Here is a 21,658-nt window from a genome sequence, read left to right on the forward strand (position 1 = left end):
GTGGGCTGCCGTCTATGGGGTCACACAGAGGGATACGACTGAAGTGACTTAGCAGCAGCAGCAGTAGTCACTCTTATTAGCAGCCCTTATATCATCTTTAGCAGACCCAAAGCAGACTTTCAGAAAGGTTTTAAAGTGAATGATCAAGGGTTTAGTGTTTCCTTTTCAAATTTAACAGTTTTTTCTTTCTTGAAGAAAGAGTGTATACAAAATCAGGTTCCAGTACTTTTACTTAAGTTTTTTCAGACAGCTAGCGCTTTTTTCAGATGTCTTTTCTTGAACCATCATGATCTGTTAGACTCATTGTCTTTAGTGACCATCATTTCTGTTTACCTCTCTCTTTAATATTGATTCTTGAGTCAACTATATATCTGAACAAATGTGAATATTATATAATAATGTAATAATCACCATTATCGCCATATGTATGTGTGTATATATTTTTTTAAACACTTCCTATGCCCGAGGAAATGAGAAATTATCTCATTTCTTTCTGGTGATAAAATAATGAAGTCAGTGTCTTGACTTCACATGCATCTGGCTGGCATCAGGTTTCCTTATTTTCAGGTGCTTTAACTTGTAAGATTTTGACACCCGTGGGCTTAACCTACTGCTTTTTAACATTATTTTGATTGCGATTCACATTAGTTTTAATGTGTTTAATTTGTTTTTCATTGCTCACTTTGTATTTATACTAATAAGCTAGGATTGGTCTTTGGGTTCAGTGTGGCCATCTGGGTTTGAGTGGAACAAAATCTAAGCTTTGTCTTTCCCTCCTTCACTGATTTTGATGTTAGCCTTATATTTGATCTGTAGATACCCAGACAAAATCTTTAAGCCTTATGTTCTTGTCTAAGTCTGTCTAGAATCCTGGGGTCTGGAAAGCACATAGCTCCCTTAGTTTTATCCTTTAGTCAGTCTCTCCATGCTTGAACTCTGAAGGGAAGGGGACCCAGGTTAGACAGAGAAATCAGTCTTCAGGGAATGTCGTCGCCAGGAGCCTTCCTCTTTCAGAGTGCACTCTGCCTCTGGGGAGGGGCACGGGAGAGCAGGCCTCTCGGGACCTTCTGCCTAGGGTCACCTCAGCCATTCTCTTGCCGAATGCTCTTGGGAACGTTTTTTACTTCTCTTACACCTCAGTTTCCTATCCATGGGGTGGGTGGGGAGAAGGCAGTGTTTGTAGTGCTTCCTGGCAGAGGTCCCAAGGAAGGTGCCTCAGCACATCTTAAAGCAGCTGCAGAGACAGACCGGGGAAAGGACCTACTGCCTTGCTGTACTCTTACTGCGCCAGGAGCTGGGCAGCCTTTTTTTTTATTATTTTATTTTAAACTTTTTATTTTGTATTGAAGTATAGCTGATTAACAAACAGCTTTTGATAGTTTCAGGTGAACAGCAAAGGGACTCAGCCATACATATATACATGTGTCCGTTGTCCTCCAAACTCCCCTCCCGTCCAGGCTGCCGCCTAACACTGAGCAGAGTTCCGTGTGCTATATGATAGGTCCTTGTTGGTTGTCCACTGTAAATATAGCAATCTGTGCATGTCCTTACCAAACTCCCTAACTATCCCTTCCCCTTCCTCCCCCTTGTCAGCCATAAGTTTGTTCTGTAAGTCTATGAGTCTGTTTCTGCTGTGTAGATAAAGTTCATTTGTATAATTTCTTCTTTAGATTCGGGCAGCCTTTTCTGTACCACGCCCCACAGGGGGAGTCAGGAGGAAGCCCGTCGCCTCATCTATGTGAATGTGCCAATGGCTACTGCTCTTTCTGTCCTTGAAGCTTTCATAAACAGACTCATTCCTGTATGTCAGGCATGCTGCTGTAGGACGTATTTAGAAATACAAAATTTGTCAGATTCTCCTAAGAAATTCACTTGATTAGAGTGATGACAAAATGATCCTGTGTTCTCCTTGGAGAAATGGTTGACTCCAGGACTGGGGCAGGGAAAATAAAAAAGACTGGTATGTCAAGAGAACACAGAGGCCAACCTGAAAGAGCTCTCAATGACCAAAGCTGGAACAATTTGAACAACAAAATCAAAAGCCGTAGTAATAGATTATGAACCAAAGAATCAAATAGACATCCATGAGTTATGATACAAATGATTGAATAAATAAATAAATGGGACAGAGAGTTCTTCTTTTCAGAAGAATTCCAATTAATAAATGTAGAAGTAATGAGAGGCATAGAAAATCACCATTAGCACACCACAGTAATAATTGCTGTAGGCAAGATCTACCAGTGAAGTTAACGTTAATGGGTGAAAGTTTAGGGAGAAACAGAATATTTGCATGACCCTAAAGCATCTTCCAAAATATTTATAAATTACTGTGATGATTTCAACCCACGTCCACATATTCTTTGAAAGCCTTGTTTCCCGAGGAGGGAGTTTAATTCTGCTCCTCTTGGATTTGGGCTGGACTTAGAGACTGGTTTCCAAATAATAGAGTGTGGAGAGGGGAAACAGTGATTTTACAATGGAAGAACTTGGCATATACCACATTAAGCAAGAGGTCAGTGTTAACATTATCAGTCATATTGATATCACTGACCCCCTGATAGGATGGGATGAGAAGGGCACTTCATCTCTTGCATTCTTTCCCCCAAATCCATCACTCCGTGTAATCATGGGAAAACAAGACAAATTTAAACTGAAGAACAGTCAGAAGATACCTGACTAGTAGTTTTTAAAAACGACAGGGTTGTGAAAGATAAGGAAAGACCGAGGAACTGTCATAGACCGGAGACTAAGGGATTATGTCCACTAAATGTAAAGTGGGCCAGGAAAAGGCCGCAAGTGTAAAAACATTGTAAATCAACTATATTTCAACTAAAAAAAAAAACCTGGGGACCTCTGAGTAAAGTCTGTAGTTTGGTTTTATTTCGTGGCTGTGCTGGGCCTTTGCTGCTGTGCAGGCTTTCTCTAGCTTTGGGGAACGGGGGCTCCTCTGTTGTGCTGCGTGGGCCTCTCCCTGCAGCAGCTTCTCTTGTTGTGGAGCACTGCGTCTGGGTGCACAGGCTTCAGGAGTTGTGGCTTATGGACGTAGTTGCTCCGCGGCATGTGGCATCTTCCCGGACCAAGGATCGAACCTGTGTCCCCTGGATTGGCAGGTGGATTCTTATCCACTGTGCCACCAGGGAAGTCTTGTTGTTTAGTTAATAGTATTATACCAGTGTTACTTAAGTTTGGATCAACGTACCAGGGTTATGTAAGATGATAACATAAAGGGAAGCTGGGTGAAAGATATACAGGAGCTCTGTACTATCTCTGAAGCTCTTCTGTGAGCCTGAAATTATTTCAAAATAAAAAGGGAACACACATGCACTATATTAGTGGCTCTGGAGTCAAGTTCTCTGGGTTCAAGTTTTGCCTTTGCTACCTACCTATTGAGAGCTAATAGACAACTTTAACTTCTTTGCCTGAGTTTCCTCATCTGTAATAATAGTATCTTCTATATAATAAGACTGAAGATTAAATGAAGTAATGTATGTAAAGTACTTAGAACAGTGGCTGGAACATAGTAATGGCAGCTGCCAATAGTAATATTTATACAAAGGAAGTCCAGCCACCTTTTAGGTGCCTGGACATTTAGCCATGGATGTAGACAGTCTGAGCTGAAGGAGGTTGAGAGAAGATAGTAATGGACTAGGGTGTTCTGGAGACCCTTCTCCCAACCGTGTATACCTCTAGGAAGTGGGGCATGAGCTCTGCCCTGGAAGAAAGCCCAAGATTCAGATAGCCGCTAGGAGATGGATCAGCCAGGGGCAAAGGTAGAGAAGCTGCAGTGGGCAGACCTGCCTGCTGAGCTGTCCAGGTGGAGTGGGGGCTACATGTGGAGTCAGTGAAGAGGAGGCTGATCAGGTGGCTGGGCAGCAGCCTGGATGCTGGCTTGAAGAACTTTAGACTTGAGACCTGAGAGAAAGGATGAGAGACCGAGGAAGTGCGAGAGTGAGAGAGAATGCTTCAAAAATTGTTTTAGCTCCAGCTGGATTGTGGCTGTACTTTGAGTATCTGTTGATTGAAAAACTGTTATAACTGTTATGATAGAGTGACTCTGAAGTTAGTATCATTCTGAAATAAATGTTTTTATAAAGTGGGACATCATGATGCATGTGCGTGAGTCATGTATCCTGCCTGCTGCCCATGCCTGGTGTACAAATGCATTTGCTGACCCTTTATGATAATATTGCAACCTGGGGCTAAGAATAAGCTGTGCATAACCAGGAGCTGTCAGTGTGCAAAATGTTTTGACGTCAAACCTCACTGCTAGGGCTGTGTTCCTTCATAGGGGAGAGTGTTCTTCCTTTATTAGCTTACAAAATCTTTTGAAGTATGATTTACATCCAGTGAATACATGGATATTAAGTGTAAAGAGCAAAGTGTTTTCCTTATGTACACATCTATGTAGTCGTCACCAAGATCAAGACATAGACCATTTCCAGCACTCCAGAAGGCACTCGTGTTCCCGCCCAGTCAAAAATGCCCCTCCTTGAGATACCCACTGTTTTGACCTTTATCACCATCGGTTTTTGCTGGGAATGTATTTCTTTTTCTCCACCATACACACCCAGGCCCATGAAGTACTGTGGGTTGGGATCAGGGATGCGTCTACATGTGCCAAACACTACACTCACACATTCCCAGACTTACATAATTTCTCCTGTAAAACCACAGACCAGGACTTATGTTACTTCTTGTATAAATTCAATCTCATACCTCACTGACTGCCCAGTGTTTTTCCCGTTGCACCACACTCTGTGCCTTCAACTGGCATTTACCATAATAATTGTTGTTGTTGTTTAGTCACCAGGTTGTGCCCGACTCTTTGCAACCCCATGGACTGTAGCCTGCCAGGCCCCTCTGTCATTGGAATTTTTCCAGACAAGAATATTGGGGTGGGTTGCCATTACTTTCTCCAGGGGATCTTCCCTACCCAGGGATCAAACCCACGTCTCCTGCATTGGCAGGTGGATTTTTTTACCCCCAGGGAAGCCCACCATAATAATTATCTCCATCATTAATGAAAAGTCACCTTAGTAGATTTTCCCCAGTAGATTACATGCGTAATTCTCTAGTAGAGGAAGTTGTATTGATTTGAAATGAAAGGATGAGGCAGTTTCTTCATTTAATGAGTACTAGGCTTTGGCCACCTCATGCGATGAATTGACTCACTGGAAAAGACTCTGATGCTGGGAGGGATTGGGGGCGGGAGGAGACGGGGGTGACAGAGAATGAGATGGCTGGATGGCATCACCGACTCGATGGACATGAGTTTGAGTGAACTCCGGGAGTTGGTGATGGACAGGGAGGCCTGGCGTGCTGTGATTCATGGGGTCGCAAAGAGTCGGACACGACTGAGCGACTGAACTGAACTGAACTGATGCCTTATGTATGCCAGTGGAGTTAGAGAGAAAGGCAGTCTCCATCGCAGCCTCCTAATCTTCTAACGAGCGAGACAGGGTGTGAGAGTACTCTGAAGCAGGGGTGCTGGAGGGTCGGGAAGAACCGGGGGGGGTGGGGTGGGGAGGGGTGCTCCAAGTGTGTCAGGGAAGTGCTCCTCCTTGAAGTGAAGTCTGAGTGGTGTGTTAGAGAGTAGGAGTTGTGCAGGTGAAGAATGGGGAAAGTGAGGGCTCATCGAAGCTGGAGAGGGAGAGCGCATTGTGTGTGCAAAGACTGCAGGAAACTGCCGATGGTCGCCTGGTGGGAAGGAGGTGCTGGGAGTGGGGGAGAGGGACTGGAGTGGCAGGCAGAGGCCAGACCGTCAGGCCCACGGTCAGGACTTGGATTTCGCACTGAAAGTAATGATGTGTTTACATTTTTGAAAGGTCACTTCAGATTTTGGGGAAGTGGCTCAGAGGGTTAGAAATTTACTAGGCGTATAAAGCTATGCCCTGATGACTCAGATGGTAAAGAATCCGCTTGTAATGTAGGAGACCCGGGTTGGATCCCTAGGTTGGGAAGATCCCCTGGAGGAGGGTATGGCAACCTACTCCAGTATTCTTGCCTGGAGAATTCCATGGACAGAGGAGCCTGGTGGGCTACAGCCCATGGGGTCACAGAGAGAACGACGTGACTGAAAGACTACTACTACTCACTATAAAGCTTATTAGAACTTGTAACAGTTGGCCTGGAAAGGGGCCAGATTGGAAAGACATTCAGGAGGTGCAATGGCTTGGTTGATTTATAAGTAAGAGGTTGAAATTTCTTGTGACTGAACAGGGTTTTCACAATGGAAAGTGAGAGTGAGACTTTTTAGAAGAACTGGATGTCCTGAGTCATAAGTGCAGTGGAATACTTTTCTCCTTTCAGCAGAAGGGGAGTGTTAGCTTTAGAACAGCCCGGTTACTTGTTTCAGTGTGCACAGATGTTTATAGATGAAGGCTTTATATTAAAAGGCTTTAAAACTCCACGGATAAATCAGCCCTTTGATTTGTTTTAATCATCCTTTGGTAGAAGCTCAAGCTCCACATGGCTATTTCCACAGAGAAGGCCCAAGAACCTTGAACTGAGGGGAAACTAGTGCTAGGAAAAGCAGAAAAAGACTTCTTACTCCCTCCACGGTGTTTATTTCCTGAGACATGTACAGAAAGCCCCACCTGTGTATCTTGCGGAATGCTGTGTAGATTTGATTCTGAGGTTTTTTTTTTTAAAGGTGCAGGTTAACCACTCTCTTTGCTTTGACCTGCGAGATGCTGAAGTAGCTCCTTCAGTGTGCAAGGGACAGCAGCGAGGCTGCTTAGCCCTCAGGGTTGTTATTTAGGGCCCAGCTCTTCCTCACTCACAGTCCTGGGCCTTAGCTGTGAGAGTGCATCTTGGGAAGTTCGAGAACCTGTGCACAGACCTGGAAAGTTCCAGAAGTGGCCAAACACACTCCCTGTGCTTTGTGATTGGCAGTGTCTGGAGTCCTAACCCTGAATGGTCATTAAGAAACCCACACCCTTTACACGCAGAGGAAGCTTTTCTCCCCAGTCAGCCAAAATTCAGTCAGCTGCCAGGCCCCAGCTCCACATTTCCTGCTACTTTTATAATAACCCTTGACAATTTGGAATGAAGGATGGTGGTATGTGGGATGAAGGATCTTCATTCAAGTGAGTAGAAGAGAAGTGGCAGCTTGGCTGCGGAGTCATATGTAATAAAATGCAGGATCTGTTTCTCGCGCGTGGAATCTTTGTGTAGTGCTCTGAGTCACCACAGAATCTCTGCTGTTTCAGCGTTCAGGTTGTGCCCAGGGACTGTTAATGCTTTTATAGCAGTGCAAGTTCTTGTTCACCCAAGGATGTTCAGTTCAGCTTTGATTTGTGAGTTAAAAAGCATGCCGCCTGAGCAACAGTTTCTGAAAGTCAGCCAGGTGTGACTTCACTTCAGTGTCATGATGAAGTCAGACATTTGGGCTAATCTGACACCTTTATTGATGTGCATGCTCAGTACTGTGCTTCCTGGTAATTAGGTAAGCTATTCATATTAAGTGACTATAATTAGCATTAATTTTTACATGGCCAAATCATATTTTCAGTTTCTTGATTATTAATTTGTGGTTCCCCAGCATCTGTAATCAGCATCAGTGTCAGTATTTTCTGGTGATGCTTGTGTAGTCTGGCATGCTCTGGTTCCCTTGTGTTTAAACACAGAGCCCCTTGGAGGGAGAGGGTGGTCCTCAGCCTTATTTTCTCTCGCCAACCGATCTCAACCTCAGAGCGGCTCCTGTGATTTCTCCCTGATCCTAGGTGTTCTGGGAGTCTGGGGTCTTCAGGGAGGTGGGGCTCCAGACCCTGAAACTGGGTATTTGCCCAGGGCTAGGGGAGTCCCCTTCACCTCAGAGAGAAGTTGGCAACACATTTTATTAAAGAGTAAGAATTGAAATAACTGAGAATCTCTGACCTGACACATGGTAAGGATTTACTAGACATTTGAACAATTAATACCTAATTCTACTACAAAGTTTATTAGGTTAGAAAGAGGTATACTCGTAAGAATACTTTGATATCTTGGTTAGAGGATCATTGAAAACAATACATTTTTGGATGGACTGAGAAAGAGATTCGCTCTGAGTAATGTGTTTGACCTGCTTTTGTCACATAGGGGTAGCTGGTTCCGTTTTTGACGATGAGATGCAGAACCTTATTGTGGTCCTGCTGGCTGAGAGTGTATTGCCTATTTTTATTGTGGTTAACCTGGCCCACCATTTGGTTCCCTAAGATTAGGTTTCCTTTCCTGTACTCGATGAATGCCGTCAGCTTCTGCAGAAGTGAACTTTGGTCTTTCCTCAAACATTTACTGAGTTTCTGTCCTGTGGTAGGCCTGGCGCTAGGAGCCGGGTACAGAAAGATGATCAGATATCTCAACTTTAAATAATACCTTTTGCATTTACCTGTTTCATTTCATTTGGCCTCAACACCCCTGTAAAATGAGAAAGACTGTTTACATACCAACAATACAGTAAGTAGCCAGAGAGAGAGGAACTGTCAAAATAGAGGCTGAACTGAGCCTCGGTCTCTGAGCTTCTGGCTATTCGCTAGTTAGGAAAGGCCACATAAAGTAGTCTTTGAATCGAAAACTCGTCAACCAGGAAGGATGGCATCTTCTCAAAGAAATTTAAATGGACACTTACAAAATTCATACAATTGTCTCTGAGACTGTGCTACTTTATGAAAATTTGGTAATTAAAAACACCAGAGTTTAAATAGGATTAATTAAGGACTCATAGTCTGCTCACCAATAGCATTTGTCACTTAGTAAATCGCTGTAGTGGGTCCAGAATGATTTAGTCATCACCATTTGATTTTTACAGTGTTTTCAGGAAGGCACTGTTCAATGTGTATTTAAGTCGGTTTGGGAGGTAGTAAGATTTTTCTAAGATTGGGGAGGAAATGGTTATGAAAATTCTGTTACACAATATTGAGTTGACCAGGACGGGAAACAGAGTTCAGGTTATGTGCTGGCCCATTTCCTTGGGCAGCCAGAAATTTTGCAGGGCCCCGTAGTCATTTTAGGTTTATTCTGTGAAAAAGACCTTTGGGCTCTCTGTGTTATTGACTCTGCCATTTCTGAAGAAAGAAAATTTCCCCATGAGTGAAGTGAGGAGAGCACTGAAATATTGCACCATGGACCCCAAACAGTGTTTACTGAACACAGGACTTTCCGAAGACTCTGAGTATGGGAGCAGGACGGCTTGTAGAGTTGTTTCTCCCTGGGGGGTCTTACTGGGGGCTTCTGGAAGCGGCAGGAAGAGGGCAGAGGTGACCTGGTGTGATAGGAGGCTGTGGATCTGAGGCCTCACCAAACTGAGGTTGTAGGTTGTATGATCTTGGGCATATGGTTTCATGTATGTCATTTTTATCAACTGTTAAATGGAGTGATGTTTTACTCCAGAAGGGAATTTGGGGCTCTCATGTTGTGTAGTGGGAAGCAATAACGAGCTCTTTAGGTGGTTGTTGTTGTTTAGTCACCCAGTCGTGTCCGACTCTTTGCAACCCCATGGACTGCCGCACGCCAGGCCTCTCTGTCTCTCAGTGTCTCCTGAGGTTTGCCCAAGTTCATGTCTATTGCATCGGTGATGCTGTTTTTAGGTATATTTGTGTAAAAATGACTTATGGGATCATCAAGGTCTGTGTCACCTACCGTGAGGCCAAGGCCACGTCCGTCTTTCTGCTCACATATGTCCCCTGCCCCTGTGGCAGTGCTGGAGCTTACTAGATATTCAGACACCTGATGACTAACGGGGTCTCCATAGTTCGTGCTGTAGACAGCAGGGAAAATGCAGACACCCGTCCTATAAGCATAGATCTGGTATTGGTTAGCATTTTGGAACTTCAGGCCTGGGCATGTTTTTTTGGTTGTTGTTAATAAAGTGCAGTTTGGGTTTTTATATTCCCAAGATTTCCTTCCAGAGGGTTTCCTTTTTACTTCAGCTTGATTGATGAGAATGTAATAATGAAGTGAAAGGAAAGACTGGCTGGTTTTTGCTCTGTGGTGGGCTGACACGTTCCTGAAGCCCTGCGTCTCCAAGCCGCTCTGTTTTGTTCTGGGGTCTGCTCCTTGCTTATGGCAGAGCTAGTTTTCTTTGTTCCCATGTTCTCAGAGAAAGTATTTGGTTCCAGGTCAACGATGTTTTTCTTGCAACCAGTGTAAAGCCTTTGAGAGGATCGTGTCTGCTTCTTACTGGTTAACACATTGAGGAAAATCTGAATGTGGAGCTTCACAAAAGGATGAGACCAGCATCTCTGCCACAGTTCATTTTTCAACAAATATTACCAAACTGGAGTTAAAATGTTAATTAATATGAAAATGCAATTACTTTGGATTGAGGCTGCTGCTTCCTCTGTGTGTTCAGTGGAGCCTGCTGTGGAAGAAAAATCAGACAAAATGCTCTCTATTAAAGCCTCTATTTTAAGAAGAATGATTCAGAGAGGAGCACAGGTCCAAGAAATTTTCATCAACAAATAAAAACTGAATTGCCAGGTTTGCCAGATGTCTCATTTTAAAGAAAATTTTCCTCATTTGGTCTCCTTCTGACTCTGAAAATATGCTCTGCCCTCAAGTAACTTAAAAATAAAAAAGTTTCAGTGCGTTCCACACATCCCCTCTGTGTAGGGCTTGTAATTCTGCGTAGTTCAGCTGGGAATTCACTGCATAAAAATAAAAGCAGTAAACCCCCCACATTACTGGACAACAGCGTTTGGGAAAACATTCTTAAGTTATTGAGTATATTCCATCTTGGTCTTTGTCTCAGCATTTATTAAGCACCTGCTGTAAACAAGCTCTGCTCCCTGTCGGCTCAGGCAGGGGCACCCTCCCTGGTGCCTGCAGTGTGCCTGTCCCTCATTAGAGGTGTGCCCCTGCCCTCCTGCGCTGTCGCAGTAACAGGTCAGATGACTGATAATTACAGTCAGACACTCAGGTCCCTCTCATGGGTGTCTTTTGGTGGTGGAAGGGCAGCACAAAGCCCTCCTTTATTTGGTCCCAGCAGGCCCTCCAGGTGTCCTGTGTGCCCTGGCAGAGGGGGTGCAGGGGGAGACGTGGCAGGGGCGGTGCGTAAGGGGCCGTGGGCACCTGCTGCCCTGCCAGTCGCCTTCCCGCTGCCCGGCTGCCGGCCAGAGCCGCTGGGGACGGAGGACTGGGAGCTGGCAGGGCTGAAAGACTCTTCCTGTGTGGTTTGTGGAGAGGAGGGTTTCCTTTGAGGTACACTGAGATGTCAGTGATGGTCTTTCTTTTTTGGCACCTTTTCATTTCCGTGACTTCTCTTCACATCCAACCAAGCTCCCTGTCTACCCCTCCCACCCACCCCCAACCCCCAGTTTTTCAAAGTATCTACCAGAAATCCTGTAACCACTGTGTAGCTAGTTTCAGCCTGATGTTAGAAAGTCAGTTTTTGTAAGAAATGCAAATGCAGTGGCCTTCTGTCCTGGCTCACTCCTATCTCTTCAACCGCCAAATGCAATGGTATCTTCTTGTAGGTAAAGATCTTTTTCTGAGTCGAGGGTCTGCCTCCTCCCGGTTTGCTGGAGCCCTTGTGTCCCTGCAGAAACCACCGCTGACTGCTCTATCCTACCCCTTCTCCACACCTCATGTCAGGAGGCCCCGGGCCTGGATGGGCCCCACCTCCCCACTCCATGGCCGCCCTGCTTAGGGAATTCCAGGTGTTTCTGCTCTGGCCAGGCTCACAGCAGCTCATGAGGGGGCAGCTGTGGGTGGGTGCTGAGAAGCAGCTTCCAGAACTCCCAGACGGGACAGTCCTGGGGGAGAGGAAGACGCTGTCTTCTTGTTATCAACTCCCTCCCCCAACATAGTTCCCCACTCCTTGGTTTTGCTGCCTCGGGCTCACTCCAGAAATGTTTTTCCTGTTTTTCATTCCATCCTCTGCCCTGTCCCTAGAACCTGCCCCACTTGTTCCTTCCAGAGGCTGTGTTTAGCCTTTGAAATCAAAGCCTTGAGTTTGTGGGTGTGGGAACACCTTCTGGTTGAGAGTCAAAGGATATTGAATTCTTTGCCAGTGTGGACCAGGTTTGGTGATGCCATTTGAAGGCAGGAGGGACTTGGGGGAAGCAGGGTACATGGTGCTTAGGAACATAGATTTTGGAGCCAGTTGACCTAAGTCCAAATGCCAGCTTTCGCCTTAGCAGTGTGTGCTTAGTTGCTCAATCATATCTGACTCTCTGCGACTCTTTGGATGGTAGCGCACCAGGCTCCTCTGTCCATGGGATTCTCCAGGCAGAATACTGGAGTGGGTTGCCATGCCCTCCTCCAGGGGACCTTCCCAACCCAGGAATCGAACTCACATCTCCTGTGTCTCTTGCACTGCAGGCGGATTCTTTACTCGCTGGGTCATAATTAATTTAAACTCTCTGTGCCTCTGTGTTCTTAATTCCAAAATGGTAATAATAACAATAGTACCTCGCAGCTCAGGGACCTTTGTGAGGATAACTTGTTTTGCGCAGCACCCGGCACATGGTGCTGCTTATGAAACAAGAGCTTTGTGTCTGTCGTACCAGATGGAGCTGTGGGGCTGATAACATGGCCACCAACAAGTTCCTCCTTAGCACACCTCTGTGCTTCTGTGTGGAAACCACAGTGAGGAGAAGAGGGCGACAAAGGTAGCTCTGGATCAGTTTTACAAAAAGTCATCACGTTATTAGCTCATTGTCTCAAGGTCTCCTTAAAGTGGGCCACTAAATCTGTTGACTGAATTTTATAGTGTCATTAAAAGTATTCTGTTGCCTTCTGATTTGTTGAAGGAAAAAGTTGACTGCAAGCATGAAAAAGCACCTTTTAAAAAAAATAGAACAGAGTAACTATAACATTAAATGTGAATTGGACAAGTTACTGTTACATTTTGAACGTTATATGCTCCTTAAAAACCTTAATCATGAATGAGTATCAGTTATGATTAGTAAACTAAGATGTTCCTGGTTCTTTATGGGAAAAGTTTGAAGTTAGTCTCTTGGGAGGGTTCCCCCAGGAAACTGCTATTTCTAAGAGAAAACTGAATATTGGCTTGGAGCACCTTGGTAGGATCATGGTTTGTCCTTGGGTCCAAACTCACTGATGTGTGTTTGAAGCTTTGCAGGCTGGCTCATTCCTCTTTCCTCATTGCTCACCACTGTTCACTTTGCACGGGAAGCTTCAGTATGAAGTGCCCATTTGCAACTCCCTGGAGCCTGGGCCCTGCTCTAACTTGTATCTGGAACTATACCACACACCTCCGCACCTACAAAACTTCCCAGGCTCTGACATCAGACAGCCTCTGCCTCATCTTAGAAAAGGCAGTCTGCGGTGGTAAAGTGCCTGGGCTCTGGGTTCAGGCTCAGTGGGTTCAGATCCCAGCTCTTCCACTTGCCAGTGGTATGTCTTTGGGGAAGTTTCTCAACCTCTCTGTTTCACCTTTAAAATGGCATTAATAATAGTAGCTGTCTTGCAGTTTTGTTCTGATAATTATGGGAGATAATCCACTAGTGCACTTAGCATATTCTCCTAGGCTTCTCGTTGCTGCTCAGGGGCTCCAGGGTGTACGGGCTTCAGTAGTTGTGGCTCATGGCTTAATTGGCCTGAGACATGTGTGATCTTAGTTCCTGCACCAGGGATCAAATGCATGCCCCCTGCATTGGCAGGTGAATTCTTAACCACTGGACCACGAGCAAAGCCCCTGCTGTTGATTTTTTTGATAAATGGGTCTGCTTGCCTGTTTTGTCATGAACCAAGAGTTTCAAATGTTTCCCTTTCTCCTCACTAGGACAGTTTTTATAGATGCACTATGATTTAGAGGTGAAAAAAAGATGAAAAAAGACATTCTTTAAGCTTCCTTGTGCCAGGCACAGCAGTTGGCTCTTTAGAAATATTCTGGTTGAATTCACCCTCAGTTCCGAGTTGGGTGGCAAACAGACCCATTTAAGAATTGTGTAAGGTGGCAAGCCACTCCAGTACTCTTGCCTAGAAAATCCCATGGATGGAGGAGCCTGGTGGGCTGCAGTCCGTGGGGTCGCTAAGGGTCGGACACGACTGAGTGACTTCACTTTCACTTTTCACTTTCACACATTGGAGAAGGAAATGGCAACCCACTCCAGTGTTCTTGCCTGGAGAATCCCAGGGATGGGGGAGCCTGGTGGGCTTCCCTCTATGGGGTCACACAGAGTTGGACACGACTGAAGTGACTTAGCAGCAGCAGCAAGGTGTTCGGAGTCATTCAGCTTAGTAGATGTCAGTGCTGGACTCTAAACCTGGGCCTGCCTGGCTTCATGGCACCTACTGTTTTTGTCCTGTGTTCACTGCCTTGCTGGGGACTTGCTGGCTGATTTCCTGCCCACGTCTGCCATCCCAGGGCTATATTGCATTGTTTTCTGGGGAGTAGTACAATTAGACCTCAAAAGCGGTCATTAAAGGGGTTGATTCTTTCTGTTGGGAAGATGCTGCGTTGGATGTGATCTCATATTGTGCAACTGTAATATTTTAATGGCACAAAACAATAAGACTGTCATGCAGGCAGATAAGGATTACGGACAAAAGCAAGCTTGGAAACACTGCGGAGGAGAGAGCAAGGAAACATCTATTTTTATAGTTTCATTTCTGAGTTTGTCCTAAAGTTAAAAATAGAACTAGTCATGACCTCTAGGCCACCTGGGTCTGTGATTGGTACAAAAAACTTAACACAGCATATTTAAAGGATAGTTTATGCAGAGACTCTATCAGAACTGTTTGTCAAAGAATAGGTTCCACCTCTCTTCTGAATATGGCTTTTTAAACAGTAAGACACAGGTGGGCTTGGAAACTAAGTTTTGTTGGGACTAGAACTGGCCTTGAAAGTAGTAAGAAAAGCTAATGAATCTGAATAATAAAACATCTGCTTTTCACTCTGAGAATCATTAGAGTGTACAAGCTTTTGTAACATCATCACATTTAAATGTTCTGTTTGTGTGTTTTAAAAAAACAGCCAGCCCAGGACTGGCATGTTCTCATATGATTAATTATCACCCACCTGCTGAGCCGTTTCCAGTACAACTGGCCTCGTACACTTGCGTGGCCCCAGAGGAGTCTTCTCTTTCTGGTTTGTCATCAGCACCTCACCCAAGCTGAGGATTCAGAGGAGTTTCCAAACCTAGCTGCCGATGAAAGCCTTGGCTTCAAAAATATCACAGGCTCCTTCCAGCCCTGAAATTCTATAAAAACTGTGAAAAAAACAGAAGGGAGAGAGACTGTTTCAGAAATGCTAACATTTAAAAAAAAATGTTGTTATTAAAAATTTTTTTTCTAATGTAGGCACCAGTTTGATGACTTATATTCAAGAAAGTATAACTTGAAGCTTTCTGATCAGAAGATGGTGTAGGTAATGACTTTTTTATTAAAACAGCGGATGTTTGGAGTTCACAGTAACCCGAGCCACAAAGAATTGAAGTTCTTTCTGGCAGTGGGTCTGTCTTGTCTAACTTGCGGACTCAGTGTTGTTAACAGCTGATGGCTAGCAGAGACTTTTGTTAAACAAATGTTAAGAACGTTAGAGGTTTTGGGGGAGACTCTGAATAAATGGATACCCCCTTTGGGTTATTATATGCAAATAATTCAAAGCATTGTTCCATACTCTATTTCCTGTGTGTATTATTCCCCCTTGTCAGTGATGGAACATCCATTTTTTTTCGGCAAGTGGGAACTTTGTTCCCGGTTCTTAGATTGAACCTGTGCCCCTTGCACTGAAAGTGTGGATTCCTAACCACTGGGCTGCCAGGGAAGTCCCAGGACATCCTAACTGACAGTTTTTTAGACTGAGATTGAACAGAGAAAGTAGAGGGCAATATCAGCTAAAATTTCCTGTGTACTTACTGTATTCTAAATACTGTGCTAATGCTTTACGTTGAATCCTCACAAAGCCGTGTGAATAGATATTGTTATCCCCATTTTACAGATGAGAACACTGACATACAGAGGGACTATAACATGACCAAGGTTAGAGAGCTAGTTAGTGGACGAGTCAGAATTTGGTGTGCTTCCAGAGCCCACATTCTTGACCGCCACACTGTACCTGTCAGGGCTGAAGGTGTCATGAGACATGGAGACATTTTGTCAGCCTGTGAATTCAAGCTATTTTTTTCATACATTATTTTGGCCACAGACATTGCCTTCCCACCTTGATCAGCACTCCTAGCTTTCTGTTTTAGCATCTTGCTGGGATCAAATTTGTCCTGGCAAGATTTCCTTCACATGCTTGCAAGACTCTGCCTAGGCTCCCTGGGAACCCTGGGGTTCATCCTGATAGAAGGTGATGAGGCCAAGCATGTGCAGAGATAGAGCACACAGAGCCCTGAGCCCCCAGGGTTTCCACACCCAGGACCAAGGGGAGGAGCCAGAGGAACCAGCAAGAGCTGAAAGAAAGTCTGGAAAGCCTGATATGATGATCAGGGGAACAGAAAATGTAAGGGAGAGTTTGATCAACTGTCGAGTGTTTCAGAGATCACGGAAAATGAAAACAGAAATTTGATTTGGGGACTGTGCATTGCTGCTCCATTAAGGAGGTGAAAAGCTGATGGCTGCCTTGAGGGGCTGTGCAGTGAATGAGTCAGGAATCTGTAGTGAGGCCGGCGGGTGTAGATCACTGACTTTTCAGAGTTTGGCAAGGCCAGGAAGAGCTGAAATTGGATGGCTTTGGGAGAAATGGGACCCAGTGAAGCCTTTTTCTTGTGTTCTGACTGTATTTGAAGGCCATGGAAGAACCAAAGGTACTGGCGTAATGTTAACAGCACAGGTTGAATGCTGTGTCCAGGTACTGGGGGAAGCACATTTCTTGTTATGTCTTATTCACACAGCAACCCTGAGAGATGGAGTCAGTTCCTCTTCTGCAGATGAGGAAATAAGAGTTTAAGCCACTTGGCCAAGCTCAGACAGCTACTAAGTTACATACTTTTAAACTGTCAAGCTACATCGTGGGTACAATGGAGTGAACAGATTATAGGGGAGACACAGTCTGAGGAGAGGAGCCTTTCTTCTGAGACCCTAGGAAAGGATTCCTGAATTCAGATGGGGAGGAAGATGGATCAGCTCTTTGACCCTGTTTAAGTGCCGGTGTTGTACCCAGTGTTGGACTCCATACTGCTCCTACAACTCCATCAAGCTCTTTGAAAGATTTTGTTTTTGAATTTGCGTGTTTAAACTTTTTTTTTTTTTTATTACTCCTAAGTTCTTTTGCAGAGGCAGGGGCTTCTTCTTGAGGAAATTTTTTAAAAAGGCAGCTCAGTGAACAGTGAATGCACTGGGAATGTTGGCTCAGCCCCACAGCCTCCAAGGATCTGTTTGTACTTGGCATTGAGTGGAGGGGTTTTTGGTGTGTATATTTTTCTTTTCTCCTGTATTTATGGGTGTTAATATGAACCATTCAGCCAGGTCTGTAAAGTCTGATAGAAGCTGGTCAGGGTTTAGTTTTTAGATACACTTTTCTAGCTTATCTTTCCTCAAGCTTCAGGTTCCTGTCTTTATTTATGGTCCTGGAGACCTGGGCCCTCAGTCCTCTGTGCAGTCCTCAAAAAGCGTTTTAAGCTTTGAACACATTTTGTACTCCAAAAAGCTTCTACAGTGGTGAGCAGAGTTACCTTCCAAAGAAACATCAAGTGTAGTTTCCTATTTTTCTCAGCCTTTAACCCTTTCTAAAAGGAGATATTCTTTGGGGATAATTTGTTAAGTTTCGTGTTTCTCTGCAACACTGCTGTTTCTGTGTGTGGTTTGGCAGCCATTGGCACTGTGACTTTTGAATTTCCAAATGGGTGGTTCCTGCCATTTCAGGAAAATCTGTCTAAAATGATGAAGGAGGTGGAGGAGGCAAAATGTTTAGAGAGACAAAAGCATATGAATCTGTTAGTACATTTATTAGAAGTCTTAATTGCCTGTACTATCATTTTTATTTTTTCTACCTAATTATGTATTTTGCCTTTTTGTTGCCGAAGACATTTTTTTAAATTGGCAACTCAGTAGTTACTTTATTGTGTTTATTTCTTTTGGACTTTCAGGTGTTCTCATGTTTTTCTCTTAGATGTATTTGCAAGGAGACTTAACTCTTTGGCTCTTTCTGGTCTATATATTTGTCTCTCTCTTTTTTTGGGAGGGTGGAGTCTGTATTAGTTATAGTTTCACATTATCGTTTTCTTTTTCTCAGAAGCCTTGACTGTCTTAGCAGACTCTTAATTTCTTTCCTGCCTTCTGTAAATGATTATTTTTTAATAGAACCCATTTGTTTGAGGCCTTTCACAAACCCTCTTTTAGTACAGTTTTCTCCCTCTAGTTTCTGCTCACAGGATGGCTTCCCTGAAGTTCTGTGTAACAAATGACTTTGAGGGTGCCAAGAAAGAGGCTTGTTTGCCCCTGGCTATGACTGGATAATGAACGTGTAATTGGGCCTTGGGTCAAAGGCCTTCACACGCTCTGTGACAGAAGGGTAAGCTGGTGGGCCCAGGGGTGACTGAGTAGGAACCTTACAGCCTTTCAAGAGAAACACTAATAGCTGAGAAACCATGAAGGAGGCTTAAGTGATAGAAAGATCCTTCTTGCAAAGAGTTGAAGAATTTTATTCAGGGTTACTTTCATCAGTAGAATTCTGGGGAGCAGTACCTGGGGTTTGGGCAACTGGGGGAAAAGTAATTTCAACTTGAAACTGGGTGGGTGGGAGTGCTGTCTGAGATTCAGACCAAATTGGGTTTCTTTAGAGCAGTGATTTGGAGAAGGAAATGGCAACCCACTCCAGTGTTCTTGCCTGGAGAATCCCAGGGACAGGGGAGCCTGGTGGGCTTCCGTCTGTGGGGTCACACAGAGTCGGACACGACTGAAGTGACTTAGCAGAGCAGTGATTATCAGCCACGGGCCATCCTCCTGGCTCCCCCGTATTGGCAAGTCTGTTGTCACAGCTTGGCGGGGGTCGTGCTGCCAGCCTCAGCCCAGAGAGGCTGTAAACCTCATCCAGTGCATGAGATGGCCGCCCCAAGCCCGGAATCATCTGGCCCCAGATGTCAGTAGTGCTGTGAGAGCCCCTGCTTTAGGGAGAACCTTGTGGGATTTTCACCAGGAGTGGATTTGAATTAGAAAGTGAAACTAGAGGAGGCTGTGAGAAAAAAGGTACAGATCTGCAGGTTCCGCATCTGCTGATTCAACCAACCGCACACTGGAAATATTTGGGAGAAGAAATTCCAGAATGGTCTTAAAAAGCAAAACAGGAATTTGCTACACTCCAGCAACTATTCACATAGTATTTACAATTATTTCCATAGCATTTACATTATATTAGGTATTATAAGTAATCCAGATGATTTAAGTCTACAGGAGGATTTCCTTAGGCTATGTAACACATCACCATTTTATAAATATAAAGGACTTGAGCATCCATGGATTTTGCTATCCAGGGGTCCTGGAGCCAGGCCCTTGTGGATACTGACAGATAATTATATTAACATGCCCTAGACTAACGTGAAGAAGAAGTAAGCTAAGGTTGTGTTTATGTAGTTTATATAGTATATGTGTATGTGTGTGTGTGTGTATACTGATGATCACACGTGTCAGTAAAGAAGCTTTGACAGTCCCAGTCACTGGTGTGCTACCCTGCAGGGGACACAGGTGAGGGAGTCTCTGGCTTTCTGGGGCAAATCCTTCTTCCTTAGATGCTGGCAGCATGGGAAGCTTACCTGTGGTACTTGGGAAACTTCTTTGAGCACCACCCATGGCCTCCCTTGACCACCCATGCCTTTCAGTAAAAAGAATCTGCCTACAATGCAGGAGACCTGGGTTCAATCCCTAGGTTGAGAAGATCCCTTGGAGAAGGGAATGGCTACCCACTCCATATTCTTGCTTGGAGAGTTCCACAGACAAATGAGCTTGGTGGGCTGCAGTCCATGGGGTCTCAAAGAATTAGACACAACTGAGCAACTAACAATAAGGGAGAAAGACAGTGAGAACCTTCTAGAGCCCTCTGAAAACATGATGTTCCCAGCCTCTTAGAGTCATTTCTCTTGGAGACAGTAATACTTGAGAGAAATGATCTCTGTCTCTGGATGTGCTAAGTAGGGGGATGGAGGGGTATTGCTGAATTCGAAGACCCTTTCTCTAAGGAAACATCATCATTTTGTTCATAGTTTCCAAAATGGAACCTTTTGAATTGTTCTGTGACCCCTTCTAATTTGTGTCATGTAACTTATTTGAATTCCTTAAAGCAAGTGTTGCTCACTATGGAATCCTGGACCCCAAAGATGTAGACTTTGAGGTGCAGTGTGCAGGCAGAGGCACACAGAGTGTGTCCCATCTCAGTGCTCTAGGTGAATTTTGTATTGAAACACCACTCTGGTGAATATTGGGTGGTGGTTTAAAGGACACTCAGGCTCCGTTGCCGCCTCCTTACCCAGGTGCCCCCAGCCTCGCAGGGGGAGAAGACGTCTCTCTAAGGTCCCGCGAGGCACCAGAACTGGTCCCCGCTCAGGGCTCGGCCTTGTTGCCTGTCCTCAGTCTCGTGGCGTGAGCTCACGTGCGGCTCTGAGGGCGCACTGGGGGCAGAGGCGCGGCTCCGCGCTGCTGAGTGACCGTCGCCACGGCGCTCTGTGAGGCAGTCTGATGATTAAATATGGTGAGGAGGGTGGGATTTGGCGCCAGGTTGAATCCTTACTGTAGGACTTCCGCTGTAGGCCCTGGGCCCACATTCTGTGCCTCAGTTTGTCCATTTGTAAAATGAGATTGATTCCATCGAGTTTTTGTGAAGATGAAGTGAACATAGACCATTTGGAAGGGTGCCTGGCACCCACTAAGTATCCAGCAGCGTTGGTGTGCCTGTGATGATGTGGTGCAGAACGTCTGGGCTGGAGGCATTCAGGGAAGGAGGGGGCAAGTCGGGGGAGGTGTGGTTGGGAGAGGCGTCCTTGGTGGGGCTTGAAACTAACTGGCTGACAGCTTGAGTCAGGGAAAGAAATGTGTGTAACAGTACAGAGGTAGGAAGGGACTTGATGTGTTCTGGAAGCTATAAGGAAACTAGTTAGGGCGAGGGGAAATCAGTGGGGGTATGGATTTGGGGCATGGGAGGTGGGAGTGATCACTAAGTTTGGCATAGATCTAAGGGTTGGTTTTTGTAGAGGAGCAGCATGGTCATTTAAGCCACCAGAGGATGACAGGGCTGTGGGATGACCCGACTGGGAACTCAGGCCAGTGAGTCAGTGGGGGCCAGACAGCGTGGGTTGCAGTGAGGAGAGTGACAGGAGGCAGAGGGCCTGCTGGGAAGCTGGTCTGATTGTTCCCCGCTTTAGGGTGGGGGCTGAGTGCTGGCGGTGGGAATGGAGGAGGGAGTGGCACAGGTAGTGAGTGAGGGCTCACTGTGACTCTCAGGATTCGATGGCTCATGCAGACACAGCAGAGACGGTGCAAGGTGACCTGTCCGTTCAGTCCTGTCTGAATGGCTGTGCCAAAAAGAGAGGAGAGTGGAGAGGAGGAGCAGGTTAGAGGACGGTTTGGTGACGAGCAAGAAAGTAGTGGCCCTTTCCACCCAAGAGGAGCTTCAAGAGCAGCCCCCAGGCTGAGATGGCTTCCCTTGGGCTGCAGTTTGAATGCAGGAGCCAGAGGGGAGGCTGCTGTGTTCCCTATTCTTTCTCTGAGCATCCAGCTCCACACTGGCAGTGTGCAGGCAGGACCCAGACTCCACGCTCCTTAGAGGCTCCTGCTCAAT

The 21,658-nt window shown here is 45.3% G+C and overlaps 1 protein-coding gene across 7 annotated transcripts in view; it reads left to right on the plus strand.

Annotated features, from left to right (window-relative positions):
- ANKS1A (ankyrin repeat and sterile alpha motif domain containing 1A) overlaps positions 1 to 21,658 on the plus strand; it is a 177,077-nt gene that overhangs the window by 11,623 nt on the left and 143,796 nt on the right. The gene's annotated exons all lie outside the window — the stretch shown is intronic.

Source organism: Moschus berezovskii, chromosome 23 (assembly GCF_049115385.1).
Source record: "Moschus berezovskii isolate FMDL1 chromosome 23, NW_MosBer_1.0, whole genome shotgun sequence".
NCBI classification, from domain to species: Eukaryota; Metazoa; Chordata; class Mammalia; order Artiodactyla; family Moschidae; genus Moschus; species Moschus berezovskii.